Source organism: Phodopus roborovskii, unplaced genomic scaffold, assembly GCF_943737965.1.
Source record: "Phodopus roborovskii unplaced genomic scaffold, PHOROB, whole genome shotgun sequence".
Classification (NCBI taxonomy): domain Eukaryota; kingdom Metazoa; phylum Chordata; class Mammalia; order Rodentia; family Cricetidae; genus Phodopus; species Phodopus roborovskii.
The window spans coordinates 338,114-344,049 of NW_026126002.1; positions in this window are offsets into that span (position 1 = coordinate 338,114).

A 5,936-nucleotide genomic window follows, 5' to 3' on the forward strand; every position below is an offset into this window, starting at 1 on the left:
GATTAGAGCAAACAATAAGGAACTTGTACAAATCATAGGAGAATTAGTAACAAGGACTCAAAACATTGAAAATGACATAACCCAAAACATAGAATGCTTAGAAAAAAGGTTCAGAATATTGAAGATGGCATTAGAGAGCTGACAGGTAGAATACAAAACATGGAACATAAAAATGACCAAGTAGAAAACAGGATTTGTTCCATGTCTGATGCCTCAATAATCAAAATAGAAACAATGCAATGCATTCATATGCTAGCAGAAACAGCTCCTTCCTGGTTGGAGGAAGCTACTAATAAGTTAAAAAAAAAACTGGAACAACAGATAGAAAGACTAGATGATAGAATCTCTTCCATGTCTGAGGATAATGGCAAGCTAGCAGATAGAACATTGTTTCTGGAAGGCAGTTTACATGCCATTCAGATAATATCTAAGGATGAGAATATTAAAAACATGAAATCATTTGTAGTTGGAGAAAGTAAGAAACTGACTGATGCAATGAAGTCTCTAGAAAGTTATTTGATTCAAGAAGTTCAGACACTCAAAGAAATTATGGTGAATAGATTTCATGCCTTAGAAGACTTTAATCTGATACATCAGAAGAAGAACTACAGGTAACAGGGCATGTAAAAGACTTAACATTGTCTACACCATTTAGGGTCAGGGGAGCTTTCCCTGTATCTATTAATGAAAAAGCAGCAACGGAAAAACACCCAAAAGGTGTCATTGCATATCAGTGGGAACCAATATGTATGAAAGATTTAAAAAGTAAAAAGGAAGCAGTAGTCTCTTATGGCATGCACTCACCATATATGAAGCAATTAATAGAATCATGGGCAAGGAATAACAAGGTAACCCCTAAGGATTGGGATCAATTACTATCAGCTGTCCTTGAAAATTCCTCTCAATTAGAATGGAGGGCTTTATGGAGAGAGGAATCAAAAGCTCTTGAACTTCAGGGCTTAAAGAAAGGTTATAAAGCTCCCCAAGATAAGGGACCTTGGTGAGGGTATTTATGCTGACCCAGAAACCCAAGCTGCCTATAATGAACATATCTTCTCTATGCAGTACATCAGCTCTGAATGCTTGGGATAAGGTTCATGAACTAGGAGAGAGAATCCTATACCAAGATAAGGCAAGGACCAAGAGAATGTTTTAGTGTGTTTCTAGAAAGATTGTCTAGAGCAGTACAATTAGAGGTAGCAGACATAGATTCTAGGTGAATACTCATAGAATCATTAGCTTATGAGAATGTGAAGCCTCAATGCAAACAAGTGCTTTGGCCTTTAAAAATTTGATCAGCACCCTTGGATTAATGGGTCCTATATACAGCCAATATTGACTATAATGACAATAACCCTGAAGCATGGGTAGGAGAAACCATATCTAAAGGTCTAAGAAGACATCAAGATAACAGAGGTCTTATTTATGGTGACATAAAAGCTTGGGTAGGAGAAGCCATCGCCAAAGTTTTGAAGAGATATCAACATGTCAATGTTATAACTATGGTAAATTAGGACATCTAAAAAGAAATTGTAGGCAAAGCTTCTCTAGAAATAACACTCCCAGCAATGAATGAACAGAAGGCCTCAGTCAGAAAGAAGATGGGACCCCAATTTGACATTTCCACTTGATGCAACCTGATGCATCTGAACTACAAACATCACCCTAAAACTGGTTTGAGACTGTTTTGCTGGAGACAACTCATGACTAGCTAGCTGTGATGGTACACCTTCTTATTACACCCTGGCCAGAGTTTCAAATAGAACTACAGTCAAGCATTTTCTGCCACACAGTGACTAGCTACATATGTCACAGCCAGTTCTGTTGAGACATTTGGTTGCTAAAATTTTTCTTCCTACAGGATACCATGGAGCAATCATCGTCCCATTTCAGCAGGAAGTAATCTTAAGATAACGACGCCCCCTTTCCCTACTCCTGGAATTTGGGGATAATATTCATCTTCTTTGGGTTGGTTTTAGTAACTTAGGGTTGTGTATGGAAGGTGATACTTAGACTTGGGTATCTCTTATAGACAGGAATAGGGTATGGTTGGGAAAGGTATGGTTCAGAATGGATATAGGTAGATTAGCCTATCTTCTTGTGAATTATTTTACTATAGTGAGATATTAGTATTATACAGCCTACATTGTTATATATTGTTATTTGTGGCAACCTATGTAAAGTTAAGTTTATATTTCCATCCCAGAAGAATTATATATGATATTTTGTCATATTGTGTAAAATCTTTCCATTTATGTTTTATGCACATTATTCTTACCATATTCTATGTATGCATACTTTTGCTATATACAAGACATTTTATATATTGATAAAATTTGGGATATTTATCATGCTGCCCTTTATAGTTCTACCTCTTGTCTAGACATTTCTACTAGACATTTCTACTCTACCTCTAATATATATATATATATATATATATATATATATATATATAATATTGTTTAGGTATTTGTCCCTTCTTTACTCAGGGAAGTTTCAGTTTTTTTTTAGCTAAGTTCCTGAGTATTACAGATTGTCTTCACCCATGTTTCCTTTACCTGTGAGATTAGTCAGACATAGATGCTTAATCTTAAAAATCATTTCATAAACATGCAGAACATGGCATTTAAATATTTTAATATTAGTACTCTGTCGACATGAGGCACTATTGCTCCTGACAGCACAGTGCACTTTCCTGAAAATATGTTGGACACTTGTCGATCCTTCAGCTAATGGCCTCCTGGGCAAAGAACTGCCCCCACCTTGACCACTGATTTTGAACATGCAGTCCTATGTTCTTGCAGGAGACAAACATAGAAGACTGTTCATCATGCCAAGTCAGGGTAAGACAGCCTTTCTACCTTCCTGCTTTTGTTGTGGTCTGTCAAGTACTCTTGGCCTTAGATAAAACTGGGTGTACCAATGTTGCTGTGAGACCTTGGGTGATTGTCCAGGTAGCTTGCTGTTTCTGTCCTTGCTGAACCTTTTGGAAATTGCCCATCCGCAATTCCTGTCTACACTAGTATCGTTATTTTCCTTCTGAGGTCTCAATAAGGTTGAAGATTAAACTATCACAACTATTATTCTCTCTTCCTAGTTAGATATGTTAGGTACTAGACTTAAGCTTTCCAGTTTAGGACAACTCTATTGTATACTCCATTATGCCTTCACCCTAGGACTAGATATGTACATCGTTTTGTTCTCAATTTTCCTGTTCTTAGAGCACAATTGTTATTCACTGTTTTGTATCAAGCCTAAATCTTTTCTTTAGACTCAAAGGGGAATTGTAGTGGGATATTCACTTTGTCTCCTTCTTTGGCACTGACCACGCCCATTGGAGGTGGAGCCAGGGGCGGAGGAAGTGACCTGTGGAACTAGGTCTGAGGAGGAGCCTGGGAATGCTCTCTTGCTGGTGAGACATGGAGAGGAAAGCATCCGGTGTAACTTGCTGGTGTTCATTTGTCTAGGTTTTAAGTTATTTCTCCTTGAATAAACATTTATCCGGCCTATTTGTTTATCCTGATCCTTATTAAACTGCAATATCGTGAAACTCACTCTGTAGACCAGTCTGCTGGCCTTGAACTCACAAAGACCCATCTGCCTCTGCCTCTTCAGTGCTGGGATTAAAGATATGTGCCCCCACTGACTGGCTTCTTTGGCCTTTTTTAAGTTTGCATGTGATCTTGTTCACATTGTATGCTCACATGGCCTTTTCCTGTGAAATCCTGTATCTCCTCATTGTCTTATAAGGACACCAGTCCTGTCACCTTAAAGCTCTCTCTTTATGATCTCATTTAACATTAATTATCTCCATAAAAGCACTATTTCCAAATACATTCTTGTTAACGATCACAATTTTTATTTATTGTATTTGGGGGAGGATGTGGGATATGATATATCTATGACATTTTTCAAAATGTCATTACATTTTTCACAAATTAACAAGTTAGATGCAATTTTTAATTTGTTTTATACATCTGTATGTATCTGTAAGCATTATGCTTCAGTTAATTGAAGAATTTTTTATATGTAAAGTTTTCAAAACATATTTTATTTTCATTTATATGTATGAATTTGTATTTGCTCTCTCTGGCCCCTCCTCTCTCTGTGCAGACGTGTGTGTGTATGCGCGTGTGCGTGTGTTTGTGCGTGTGTGTGTGTGTGTGTGTGTGTGTGTGTGTGTGTGTGTCTGTGTGTGTGTGTGTTTACTCTGAGGCCAGAAGAGAGTATCAGATCTGTAAGTGAGTACGGGGAACGAAACTCCAGTCCTCCGTAAGAGCAGCAAGTGCTCTTAACTGCTGAAACCATTTCTCCATCCTCTACATATCTAAGTTTCCCCCTTCATTGTTTTTCATTCAATTGTGTTTATAGTGGAAGGGAAAAATTAAAATTGGCTAAACAAATGAAAATGATTTCACCATGTATTATACTTTCTAACTTCTTTCTATTTATAAATATATGTTTATAAGTCACATGCATTTCCATAAGTACACAAAATATGATGTCAGAGAGTGCTCATCATCCACTATCACTAGAAATATTGAGAGCTGTTAACACGTGGGTGTATGTCTTTCCCTCCTGCCTAGTATTTTTTTGGTGTTGTTGTTTGTTTGTTTTGATATCATTTTCTGTATAAGGAGATGTCACTGTGTTTGTGCCTCCTTCAGGTTTTGTAACACTTGTGAGCAACCACCCATTTTACTGCTGGCTCAAATGCATTTCTCTTTTCTAGTCTTGTCCAGATCTACATTTCTAAGATTTTTCTTTCACTCCCCACTTAATATTCCTATAGCCTAGACCATAAAGTATTGAAAATATGTTGCAAAGAAATTCCAGGTGCTGTTTTTCCTAAATATCTATCAAGGTCTTTTTCTAAGACCAAGATAGTTTGCCTCTTTTTTATACAGTAGTTTTTTTTTTTTTAAATTGGTATATAAAGTAGCATATTTTCTTGAAATTTTATACAAACTTACTTTGAGTTGACATTTTATCCCATTCCATACTCCCTTAAGTAACTTTTTTTTTCTCTTCAATTTAATTTCTTCTAGTTTCTTAAGCTCTATATACACTTGTTTTCACATAAATACAAATATATACAAATTAGAAGGTAGGCTCCATATATGAGATAGAACATATGGGATTAGTCTTTCTGATGTTGGGTTACCTCTTTGTAAGCAGTTCCATGGCTTCCCTGATTTTTTGTAGTAATTACCACAAATCATCATCGATGTTTGTTTAATGATCTTCTTGCCAGCCTGTGTGCTTCCTGATTATCTAGTTTGATGATGTATCTTCAACCATCAGCATTTTAGTTGTTATAGAGTTGGCATGTAAAGTGTTCTTTGTATATTATAGCCTTGTTGGTTTATTCAGATAAGTATTTGATGTGAAAAAGGCAAACATATATAAAATACTTTCATAAATACAAGGCTTTGAGTAGTTTGTAAGTAACCTTGTGCAAGGTTAATAAATCTTAATCGTTCAGGAAATTGTAATGGGCAAATGTTAATGTACATTCACCACCAATATTTAGTAATTAATAAAAAATAGAAGACATTTTAAGCAGCCAAGATCTTTATAGTGTATTTGAATACATGATAAATTCATGAACAGTTCTTATCTCCTCGAACAGTTGTATATCTTAGGAACTCATCATCATAAGCATTCTCTGGATTTTCACAGAATTAATCCTGAATAATTAACTAATCTAAAGGAGTTAGACAAGTACTGTAGCATGCTAATCATTTCTTTCAATATCAATTAGGAAAAATAGTCTCTTTGGCCTTCTATCTTGGAATACATATTATACAGTTAAATGGGAATTTACAAATACATAATGTCTCTAATTATTGAATGAATGAATATATTGAGATACACATCAATGTCAGTGGTGAAAGTTAAAGCTTGTAGGAAAAAATGAAAACATTTTGATTTCA